Source organism: Staurois parvus, unplaced genomic scaffold (genome assembly GCF_062004578.1).
Source record: "Staurois parvus isolate SC_StPar_1 unplaced genomic scaffold, SC_StPar_1.0 ptg000048l, whole genome shotgun sequence".
NCBI classification, from domain to species: Eukaryota; Metazoa; Chordata; class Amphibia; order Anura; family Ranidae; genus Staurois; species Staurois parvus.
In genome coordinates this window covers 16,984,431-16,997,500 of record NW_028317844.1, presented here as the reverse complement: position 1 = coordinate 16,997,500, position 13,070 = coordinate 16,984,431, and the positions used below count along the sequence as shown (strand labels likewise).

The 13,070-nt window shown below is 39.0% G+C and overlaps 1 long non-coding RNA gene across 10 annotated transcripts in view; it reads left to right on the top strand.

The window, feature by feature from the left end:
• Nucleotides 1-13,070, top strand: part of LOC149470366 (uncharacterized) — a 502,914-nt gene that overhangs the window by 67,023 nt on the left and 422,821 nt on the right. The window lies entirely within an intron of this gene.

Below are 13,070 nucleotides of genomic sequence, written 5' to 3'. Positions count from 1 at the left end.
TTAACGTACCCCAAAAAAAGAAGTTGAGGGGGTTAAGGTCTGCTGTGCTTTTATAGTGATATATTATACACACATATATGTACTGTATATATACAGTGCTCAGCATAAATGAGTATACCCCTTTTGAAAAGTAAGATTTTAATCAATATCTCAATGAACACAAGAACAATCTCCAACATTTTGACAAAACTGAGTTTTATAGAACATTTATTTAGCTCATTACATGAAAGTAAGGTTAATAACATAACTTAGATTACAAAATCTTCAGTTTTACTCAAATTAGTTGATGAAAAAAATGAATACACCCCACAACAAAAATTACTACATCTTGTATTTTGTATGACCTCCATGATTTGTAAGGACAGCACCAAGTATTCTAGGCATGGAATGAACAAGTTGGCGATATATTGCAACATCTATCTTTTCCATTCTTCAAGAACGACCTCTGTTAGAACCCGAATGCTGGATGGAGAGTGATGCTCAACTTGTCTCTTCAGAATTTCCCATAGGTGTTTGATTGGGTTCAGATCAGAAGACATACTTGGCCACTGGATCGCTTTTCATGTTGGAAAAGTGCACAACGACCAAGGGCACAGAGTGATGGTAGCATCTTCTCTTTCAATATAGAGCAGTACATCTGTGAATTCATAATACCATCAATGAAATGCAGCTCCCTGACACCAGCAGCACCCATGCAGCCCCACAAATGGACACTGACACCACAATGTTTCACTGTAGGCACCATACATTTTTCTTTGTACTCCATACATTTGCGACGCCATACAGTTTTGTAGCCATCAGTCCAAAAAACATTTATCTTGGTCTCATCACAGAGTACAGAGTCCCAGTTGTCTTCTTTTTCAGCATAGGCCCTGGCAAATTGTAGGACAGCTTTTTTGTGCATGGGCTTTAGGAGAGGCTTCCTTCGTGGACGACACCCGTGCATGCCATTCCTCTGCAATGTATGCTGTATTGTGTCACGAGGGGCAATCACTCCAGTTTGGCTCTCTACTCTTTTAGCTAACTACAGTCACCTTGCATGGTGAATTTCTTCAACCCTTCTCATCAGAAGATGCTCCTGTCGAGGTGTTAACCTCCATGGGCGGCCTGTACGTCTCTGTAAGATGGTTGCAGTTCCAACTCTGTAAAATTTTTGTATCACTTTTGCTGCAGTATTTTGACTGATAAGTAAAGCTTTGCTGATCTTCTTGTAGCCTTCACCTTTCTTGTGTAAAGAAATAATTTTCTTTCTCAGGCCTTGAGTCATTTCTCTTCCATGCGATGTCATTGCTGACAGCATGTAATGGAAAGGAGTTTTCTTTATTAAGTAAAGGCCTTTTATAATCAACTGTCTGCTGGACACCTGTTTAATGAATAATTGGACTCGCCTGTAGTTGAAATTTTGTTAATTACGATTTTGTTGTCTAAAATTTAGCTTTGCTCCTAAGACTTTCTTTGGGGTGTATTGATTTTTTCAACATGGTCTTGAATGAATTTGTTAGGAAAAATACTCTTTTTTGTGTGCAAATTAACAAATCTTGTTTGCAATCAATGACCCACATTTGTGGGAGTATTTTGTAGTATAGTTTCCCATAGAAAATGTTGATTCTGAAAGGAGAGGTTTTTTGACAAATCATTTATGCTGTGCACTGTATGTATGTGTGTGTGTGTATATATATATATATATATATATATATATATATATATATATATGGGTGTGTGTGTGTGTGTATATATATATACAGTGTATATATATATATATATATATATATATACACATATATTCAGGGTTTTTTTTCTCAGAGAATAGGTGCAAGAACTCTCCTCTTCCAAGTCACCCCTTGTCTCTGGCACTTACCCACCTCCGAGCACTGTTGCTTGGTTTTACCCCCTACCCACTTCCCAGTACTGGCCTTTTAGAGAATACAGAACCAAGTATCATTTTGTGGTAATTTGTATAGAATTTGTTAATGATAAGCAGTAAAATAGATCCCTGCAACAATAACTCTCCCCAGCAAGAATAGATCCCCCAGCATTAAAAGACCACCAGCAACAATAGACTACCCCCAGCAGCAATAGACTCCCCTGAAACAATAGACCACCCACAACAAAATACCCCCCAGCATCAATAGACCATCCAGCAGTCACCAACAATAGACCCCTCTGTCAACAGTAGTTTCCCTCCCATCAACAATAGACTGCCCAGTAACATAAGACCCACCCCAACAACAATAGATCCCCCACCAGCAACAACAGACCTTCCCAGCACAATATATACCCCACAAAAATAGATCCCCTCCAGCAAAAATAGATCCCCAACAGCCAGTATCAATAGACTCCCCAGCATAGCATCCCTTCCCATTATATACATTCAGTGCTGGAGGTGCCGGAACTACGTTGCCGCATTTGTGCTGAAAAAAGCCCTGCATATAGTGATGTTTCATACGTGTCCAGACTTTAGGGACACCCTGTATTTTACTGCTTTTCCTGTTATCAATAACAAATTCTATATAAATTACTTAGCACCGCAAAATGATGCATGGTTCCCTATTCTCTAAAAGGGGTGGTACTGAGAGGTGGAAGCAGAACCAAGGGACAGTGCTTGGAGGTGGGCAGGTGTAGGTGGGTAGGAGGTGGAAGTAAAAAAAGCCGTTATTCTATATTTTTTACACTTATTGTATACATGCTTGTTCCAGAAATGTGACTGAAATATACGAAAATCAAACAGCCATACATCTAGCATTCCTGCAATGTCAGCTCTTTACTTCTCTCATGACAGTCACTTTGAAGCCCAACTGAAAAAAAAACATAACCCTTTCATCTGGACCCCTGCACTACAAGGATTAACTGCTCTTTAACTCTTTTGGGGGTAGAGGAAGAAGCTATATTACATACTGTATACCTCTCTCTGGCAGGCTCTAGTACTCTCCTCCTTTCCTGCATTGTATGTGAAAAAATAAGTGTGTGACTGCAGGCTGGAGCGCTTTAGATAGTACACAAACCAAAAGTGCTTGGGACTTGCTCCAATCAACCTGGTGCCAATCAGACTGAAAATATTCCAGGGCAAAAATCAACTTTGTTTAAAAAGTAAATAAAGTTAGCCTGAAAATCATTATGAAACCAAGTTTATTGTTAAAAATCCACATAGCTGTTGAATGGTTCTCAGTACAAGTATGTAATACACATGGTGATCATAGATGTAAAATAAATAACTCCAAAGGAAAGCATTTGTCTCAGGTGATACACTGACATAGGCCAAGACTGTGGCAGCAGTTGTGAGAAAGCACCCCATGGCAGTTGGTATAGTAGATTAGCCTGTGTAGGTCTGTGTGGTAGAAATAGTTTGTAACCCCAAGCTGGAATGGCATGTAACAGAAGTTACGCCCTGGAAGTAATGTCAAAAGGCCACCAGAGAATACCAGGATGGAGCCACTGATAGTGGGAGCTATGAAGCATGGACTGCATAGATGTAACTGTGACAACACACTTCACGCTATAGCTCTTTTTCAAATCCAGGCAACAAGCACTTCAGGTTTGTGTACAAGTTATGATTTTCAATCCACCTCTTCAGATGACCATGCCCATAGCAGCTGTGGACCATTACTTGGAACTCAATGTATAATTGCTGAATTGACTTTACCGAACTTAACGCCAGATTCTTGGATGATTGACGGAGTGTCTTAAACAGGAGGCTGCAGGGATCCAGATGCACATATGGAGGGAGCTTGCCAGAGTGATAAAAAGGTAAGTACTAACCCTTATTACTTTACCCCTAGACTTAATGAGCACTTAACCCTCATAGTGTGGAGGGCCTTGCTTTAAAGGTGTTTTTTTTCCTCGTACCCTGTGTTGAGTTTCAGTAAATAGTCCTACAAAGAATGTATTTCAGTTATAAGTGTAGTCTAGTAGACTGATTTGTTTTATGAGACTTGGGGCTTGTTCACACTTGACTAAATTTCTCTTACCAAACGCTCCTATAGCTTTAGTATAGGCATTAGACAGGTGTTAATGAGCTTTAGTATGGGCGTTAGACAGGCATTAATGAACTTTAGACTGGCTTTTTATAAGCGTTAGAAACACTGCCCAAATGCCCCTATTGAAGCGTTTTATAAGCATTTGACAAGTATTAAAACTACATCACAATCTAAATAAACAGTAATGTTTTTAACGCTCCACAACTGCACCGCAAATGCCTGCCACTGCATTTGAGGAGCATCACCATAGACTTGAATGGGAGGTGTTGAAAGGCTCCTGACTCGACATGAGGCTTCAATTTTGACACTAACGCTTCATGTTTTGATAATGTGAACATCACTGTGTGCTGCCCATAGTATCATTTGCATAGGAGTTTGAGGAGAGTTAAAAAATGCCCCTCAAGTGCCCACTTTCAAAGCCAGTATGAACTAGGCCTTCAGTGGTGAAATCCCCTTCCATAGTTATTAGCATTGTTCATCACTATGCCTGAGTTTTGTATATCCCTAACCGTGTTGGTGTCTGCATACTTCTTTTGCTTTTCATTGACAGTGAAAGTTAATGCATCAGAATAAAGACATAGATCAGTAGGAAATTCCTGAAACATGTATTAAGAGGAGTCCTGATGTCACTGATGCCCATTTCTAGTGTGCACACTAAGCTGTGGTAGCGCTGGAAGTGACCATATCACTAAAATTTTATTGTGTTGCCACCACTACAAACCTTTAAGGATAGTTTCAGACATAGATTTAGTGCTGTTTATTTTAAGAATGCCAGTTTCAGAGTAGTATGAATGATATGGTAATGAATTCTTTGTTAAAAAATTCTATATTATAAACCACTGGTCTCCAAACTGCGGCCCGGAGGCCAGATAGATGTGGCCCTTTGCTTGCTTCTATCTGGCCCTTGGGATATTATTTCCCCCACTGTCAGTAACAGTGGGGTATAGTTCCTACTACTGACACCAACAATAGGGTACTATTCCTGCCACTAAAACCAATCACTATTGACACCAATGATGGGGCACTATTCCTCCCATTAATACCAAAGACAGGGCACTATTACTCCCCCTAATACTAATCATGGGGCATTTATGTTTGAAAGAAAAAAGGGGTGCTGTTGCATTTAGGAATAAAATGTATTATCATGTATGTGAAAGAATTAACTATATATAAGATACCTATATAGCAGCAGTCCTAAATGTGAATTTCTAAACACAAAAATATATAAAATCATGGGGAATTGTTTACTCCTAAGTCAGGATATTTTCTAGTCCTCCTAACCACAGTCTGGTCCCCCTAAAGTTTGAAGGGCAGTAAACTGGCCATTTGCTTAGGAAGTTTGGAACCCCTGTTATAAACTGAAGCAAAAATACATTAGGGTAGGACTGGATAAAAATCTGAATTCAGGAGACTTATATCAGGAAAGACTATGCAAAACTATGGAGTTGATTTACTAAAGGAAAATAGGCTGTGCACTGCAAGTGCAGTTGCTTTAGATCAGAGGGAAAGCTCTGAAACGAGGCGAAGCTCTGCTACTTTCTTTCATCCAATCATGTGCAAGCAAAAATGCAGTTTTTTTTTATTTTCCTTGCATGTTCTCCTTAGATCTAGAACAATTGCACTTTCAGTGCGCTTGCAGTACACTTCCATGTGAACGTAGAGTGCACTTGCAGTGCACAGCCTATTTGTCTTTAGTAACTCAACTCCTTTGTGTACTAAGGTAAAAAAATATGTATGTACAATGTCCACCCACCCACTATCCAATAAACAATATGTGCAAATTTGTAAATAAAAACGTGAATATAGCTGTCGTTACAAGACTTATAATGTTTCAAAGCCAAATGAATATGTCCGTAAGCAGGGCAAAGAGCGGTTAAAATAAATTTGACATAACCTACATTCACAAAGTATATTATATGCAACAAAAACTGTATATCTCAAATTTAGAAAAGTCAATAGTGCTCAGTGCTGCTGAATAAATTGACATTTGTGCTTCAATAAAGTGAAAACAACAAAAACAATCAACTTCCAGGTTTTATCGTCAAAGCTTAATTGAACAAGCTGAAGTTAGAAGGTTATATACAAGTAAATGGCGAGTGCTACAGATTTGGAGCTGCTTGCACTAAAAGGGGAGTGACAAAACCCAAAACGCAAATGAAACAGAATAGTGCAGTGCATAAAAAATATATCAAGAATATGTGCAAGTGAATATATGCTTAGCAAAATGAATAAATATACTGTATAAGTAAATATTATAAATTTATATTAATATACAAATAGTGCTCCTTAAAGTGCCCAGTGCAGTGATATATCAAAAGTCCTTCTGATAACAGTCCCATCAAGATCTTTAATGAAAATAATTCCAAAAAAGTGATGAATCCAAAACTGTGCTCCTCTCTTTGCAAGGTCCTCCACCACCATGCACTCACTAGAAAGCCCACTAATCAATAGCCTGTAGCTCAACATATAGGGAACCTCTGCCTCTCACTCCTCAATATTGCAAATGGCATGACCAGGAGCCTAAAGGAAAATGCACACCACACATAGCCCAGAAGATCATGTATAGTGTAGTATTTAATGGATATAAAATAATAATTACATTAAAAACAAGTGCTAAATAGGCTTCCACGTGGTAATAAAACAATCGGTCATGGCAGGACCTACAAGATGGCCACCAATCCAGAACACGGAAACGGCAGCGTGAAGTCAGCATGTAGGCTCCACCTGACATGTTTCGTGCACACACATGTCTTTAGGGACATGCCCAATGCAGACGTCAAGACTTTTCCGCCTAAATAGCCTGCGGGCACACCACGGAGTGATGAGCACCATTTTGCTGCAGCCCAACACGACCCCAGCTTGCAACATCCTAGATATTCATATTCTGTTTCTACAGGTATTAATAATCTTCTGGAAAGGAGCATCTGGTTATCAGACCAGCTGACAAAGGGGGAGGAGTTGTAATCTGGGACAAAAAAGATTATATGGACAAGGTGTATAGGATCCTTTATGATAAGGATACCTATACGGTTCTGTCAAAGGATCCCACGTCTGAATTTAAGAAAGACCTGAATAAGATTATAAAATATGGTTATAAAAGAGGAGTTATCTCAAAAAAGGAAATACATTTTTCATGACCCCCGGATGCCTATCATGTATTGCCTCCCGAAGATACACAAGGACCAATCCCACCCCCCTGGACGACCTATCATTAGTGGGATTGGGTCTTTGTTCTCAAGGGCAGGTGAATGTATTGATTTTTTCCTACAGCCCCTGGTGTCAGATATCCAGCCTTCTTAAAGGATACAAAGCAAGTCTTGCGTGATATTAGAGACATTAGAGTTAATTCCTCTACGTTTCCAGTAACAGCAGATGTTGCCTCCCTATATAGTAACATTGGTCATAAAAACGGGATGGAAGCTGTGGAGTACTACCTAAAGAAGAACGATCATATTACCAATACCCAAAAATCTTTTATTTTGAAGGTATTCTTACTATGACACACAACTATTTTTGGTTCAATAAGATGTTTTATGTACAAACCAGGGGTGTAGCCATGGGAGCTAAATTCACTCCCAGCCTGGCAGATTTATTCATGGCAAGGTGGGAGGAGGACATCATCTATTCTAGGGATTGTCCGGAATTAACATGTTATCAGTGATATATAGATGATGTCCTGTTCCTATGGCAAGGTGATGAAGAAACATTTAAAAACTTTATTAGTACTTTGAATAACAATAGTTTGAACATCAGCTTGACACATTTTTATAGTCAGAAGGAAATTCATTTTTTAAATCTAACTCTAATTAATGATGGTACTAAGATCATCACTAAATAATTTTTTTAACTTACTGATAAAAATGGATTTATTCCAACTGACAGTTGCTACCACCCCCTTTGGCTCAGGAATATTTCTAAGGGCCAATTCATAAGAATAAGATGCATTTGCTACAATTTGGATGATTTTTATTCTCAGGCTGATATTCTGAAGGAGAAAAAGAGAGGAAGATGCCTCTAAGTGCAGTATTGACAATTTATTTAGTAAACCATGGATAAATTGCACTTACAAGGTAAACGATTAAAAAGACTCATCGTGTGGTAATTAGATCCGGGTGGGACAATCCAGCCGTCCAGCAGCAAACTATGTCTATAGGATCAGGAAGTAGAGTCCAGGATGTGCCTGTGCATCAAAAATAAAGCTTGGAGAGCAGAGTCAGATGTAGCAGGTGAAGGGGGCGGTAATGCATTTCGGAGCATGCTCAATAGGCTCCTTCTTCAGAGGTCTTCATTTTTGATGCACAGGCACAAGCTGGACTCTACTTCCTGATCCTATAGACATAGTTTGCTGCTGGATGGCTGGATGTCCCACCTGGATCTAATTACCACACGATGAGTCTTTTTAACCGTTTATCTTGTAAGTGCAATTTATCCATTGTTTACTAAATAAATTGTTAATACTGCACTTAGAGGCGCCTTCCTCTCTTTTTCTTGTTACTGCTTTAGAGCCTTGCTTCCACTCTAAGAAGAGCTGCCTCAGTGTTACTGCTCCCATCCATCCATCCATCCCTGATATCCATCTGGCACCTTTATCTTACAGCTACAGAGGTTGGGTTCCAACAAGCGCGCCCTATATAATACACATTTTCTGATATTCGGAAGGGTAGATTTGTAGACAAGGGATATGAGGCAGCTTCCCTGGATAACACTATAATGGAGGTGGCAAGGTTAGAGAGGGGCATCTTACTTAATACTCAGAAGGACAGTACGTGTTCTAAGATGATTAATCCTTTTATTACAAACTTCTCTATCTAACATATACAAATTAGGAATATTATCATTAAACATTGGGGAATTTTGAAGAGTGATCCAACTTTGAGTGATTTATTACCTGAGAGGTCCTAGGCTATTTTTCGTAAAGCCCCTACATTCAGGGACAAATTGCCCCCAATGTGGTGGATCCCCCAAAGGAAGTTTCCTTCTTTTGCAATTTGAAGGGATTCTGTCCCTGTAATCGATGTATGATTTGTAAGCTGGAAGACACTAGATGTAGTAAAATTACTTCTTTTACATCAAACACAACTGGCAAAGATTATTCTATTAATTATTTTATTACGTGCAATAGTAGACATGTTGTATATATGTTAGAGTGCTCTTGTAAAAAACAATACATTGGGAGAACTACAAGGAGACTGAGGAATCATATGAGGGATCACTTGTATAAGATCAAGAAGGGGTTTAAAGAACATTCTATTTCAAAACATTTTAGAGACTGTCACTGTAGGAATCCTAAGAGTATTAAACTTGTAGGAAAAGATATAATTTGTTCCCATTGGAGAGGATGTAATATACTGTACGTAGGGAGGTATCCATGTTGGCAACCAAATGGATATATGAGATGCAAAGTTGGCACCTTTAGGCTTGAAAGTGGAAATACACATAAACCATTTCATTGATAACAGTTGAGAGATTTAGTGTCTATTCATACCTGTTGTTGGTACCATATTGGAGGTTTTTGTGGATATATTTTTGTCATTTGCGATAAGTCAAAATGATATTTTGACTTTTTTTGTTGCTCTGTGGATCCTGTATTGAAGTGCAATTTAATTTAAATTTTAAATTACATTACATTTTTTATTGTGGATTTCTGTGTACAGTTTTGGGGTTGTGGGATCCACTGAAGTGGCCTGCTTTGGTTTGGTGTAATAGTTGTGGTTTTCGCTTTGAGGATGTTTTGGACCCTTTTTTGTGAAGGAGTGGCCTTTTGGAGTTTTTTGGGCAGAAGCCTTGCTGTGTTGTATGATGGCTGTTGTGATGGCATCCTTTGTCTGGTAGGATGTGTGGACCATATTGGTATATTGACATTTGCTGAAGTTGTTGTGCGTGTGGGTGAGATTTGCCTCTGTGTGCACATATATATATATATATATATATATATAAAAACATATATATATACAAACAGTGTATATATATATATATATATATATATATGTTTTTTGGTTTGCTGAAGTTCGGCCCCTCTTTATCTATAATTATTTTAATGTGTTTGTGGGTGTGCATGGGTGGTCTTTGGGAGAATGGCAGACATAGTTTATCTCTGCGTTCTGTCTTTGGACTCATGCACTATCATCTGTGTGACTTTAGGTGTGGCATTCCTGTGGTCCGCAGGAATGTGGCATTCCTGTGGTCCGAGGGAATGTGGCTTCCCATGCTCTGGGGGGTTCATGGGCTGGGGTTGTGTTGGACTGCAACAAAATGGTGCTCATTATTCCGTGGTGCGCCCGCAGGCTATTTAGGTGGAACAGTCTTGACGTCAGCATTGGGTGTATGCCTGAGGACATGTGTGTGCACGAGACATGTTGGGTGGAGTCTACGTGCTGGCCTCATACCGCCATTTCTGGATCAGCGGCCATCTTGGTAGGTCTGGCTGAGACTGATTGTTTTATTCATGCCATTGGCAGTACTGAGGAGTGAGAGGCAGAGGTTCCCTATTTGTTGAGCTACGGGCCATTGATTAGTGGGCTTTCTGGAGAGTGCATGGTGGTGGAGGACCTTGCACAAGAGAGGAGCACAGTTTTGGATTCATCACTTTTTTGGATTTATTTTCATTGAAGATCTTGATGGGACTGTTATCAGCAGGACGTTTGATATATCACTGTACTGGGCACTTTAAAGAGCTCTATTTGTATAATAATATAGATTTATATTTATTATTTATATATTTATTAATTTTGCTAATCATATATTTACTTGCACATATTCTTGATATATATTTTATGCGCTGCACTCTCCTGTTTTATTGAAGTTAGTAGCTGCACCAGATTCTGTGTGCACCAGTTTTAGTAAATCTCCCACTCTTGTGTGTTCTCAATCTTCTCACCACACTCACCAGATGGTATTGACTTCTTACGTAAGCAAGAAAGCCACATAGCGCCAAAAAATGAATGTCTCACTCAATGGATTCCCCTCCAATATTCCTCAGAAGCTGGTGTCACTTTATTTCCTCATATAACAGTTTCTTACTTGGCGCTATGTGACTTTCTTGTTTATACAAGAGATCAAAACCATCTGGTGAGTGTGGAGTGAGGATTGAGGGCATAAAGGAGTGGTAGACTCTGTTTTTGTTTTCACTTTATTGAAGCATAAATGTCATTATCATGACATGGACTTTATTATGTTTGTGCACTTGGACTTTTTTAAATTGGTGTTATACAGTTTTTGTTGCATATAATACGCTTTGTGAATGTAAGTTACTGTATGTTACATATATATTAAGCACTGTTTTCCCTGTTTGGGAATGTATTTTAAAAAAAAAATGTATGTTGATCATGTTTTGTCTAAAGAATGTGGTAGAATTAAAGATGTTATAAGAGGATATGATGCATTTGAAAACCCAAGATAAGATCTCATACTAGCCCCCCGGGCTGCAGCCTAACTATCAAATATTATGTACAAAAAAAAATAGGTCTAGTGTGCCTGAAACCAGCAATGAATAAATGACCAGAAGATTTCCCTGCACTGCTTGGGTGTAAATTAAATGAAAGCTCTAAGAACAATCAATTGCCTGCCGTGGGGAACTACCATCAGTCTTCTTTAGCTAAAGTGCTTAGGTTACTACTTACATGCCTTTGTTACATCATGTACTTTACTGCACCAAAGCTGTTTGCAGCACTTCATTTTCAGGCTTGTTAGTATGTTTTACAAGGTAGATATTATTTAGTCAGTGCAGGAGTAGACTGAAGCTTTGGCACACCTGTCTTCAAAAAATAGTGCTAGACTAACATTATGCAAAAGCACACTATATTTAATGACTGGTATAAAATAACACTTTACACAAAGCAGAGATTTGAACATAAACACACAATGGAGAACAACTAGCAGGCTTCAGCATGGATGTAACTTCATCCAAATCACAAAACCTTGAGCTTCCTTAATTTAAAGTATCTGCTCAATATAGCACAGTCACATTCTGACATTTAAGAGAAGTGTGGGATACATTGTTTGCTCTTAGCATGAGGCCTAGTACACATGATGAGAATACCCCTTTCAAAGTGATCGTCTGAGAATCTGATTGTTAGTACACAGCTTCGAGAGCCAATCATGACAGCTCATGCAAAATTATCCAAAGTGACAAGGATGAACATTTTTATGTACAATAACAGAACAATTGATTTTTGTTTAACCTGTACTCTAGATCTAAAGAACAACAGGGGCAGTAGGATTTTCTTGGTACCGACAAAGAAACAGACATCTAAAGTTAAAAGCTCATATTTTTTTTACAGAAAGATATAATATTAAAACAACATTGCTTGTTTAAAAAACCCTCTGAATAGGCTGTATTAAAATCACACCAATGGTGCTATCTCACACCCATAAGCTGTTATTCCAAAGTAAAGGTGAGTCTGTAGTCAGCCAATCTCGACATGTTTCGCAGTTTCCCGCTTCTTCAGGAGTATATTGAGGGAATATAGTTCTATAACAAAACATAAAATATACAAAATAATACAGCATATCAAAATATCAAAAATCATAATACAGCTTATCATAACATAATATGGGGTGAATTGTAAATGATGACTGTCTTGGCACTTATCCTAGGACACTGTATGGATCTATAGAGCCAGACCACAGTGAGGCTCCAAGCAATTAAAAACAATTATTTTTTTCAGAGATATATTAACCACTTCCCGTCCGGCCGTTGTATATAAACGGCCGGACGGTGGCACTGCAGGGTCGGGTGGCCGTCTATAAACGGCCTCCCCGCACCCTGCTTGTGCGCGCTCCCTGGGAGCGCGCAGCACTGCGATCCAGTGCCCGCTGTGTCCTCCGGACACAGTGAAACACCGATCGTCGGATGGGACCTCTGTACGAGGTCCCGATCATGTGATCACTGATTGGCCAATCAGTGATCACATGCAAAGTAGTAAGCAAGATGTCACTTGTGACATCATTGCTTACTACGTGTGAAATCTGTGAATGATCACAGAGGTCACATGGTACAAGGCTATTCACAAAAGCCTTGTACCATGTGACAAGCTGTGACCAATCACAGCTCACTCAGTACTTCTCAATGAGTGCAAGAATGCAAACAGAGAGAAA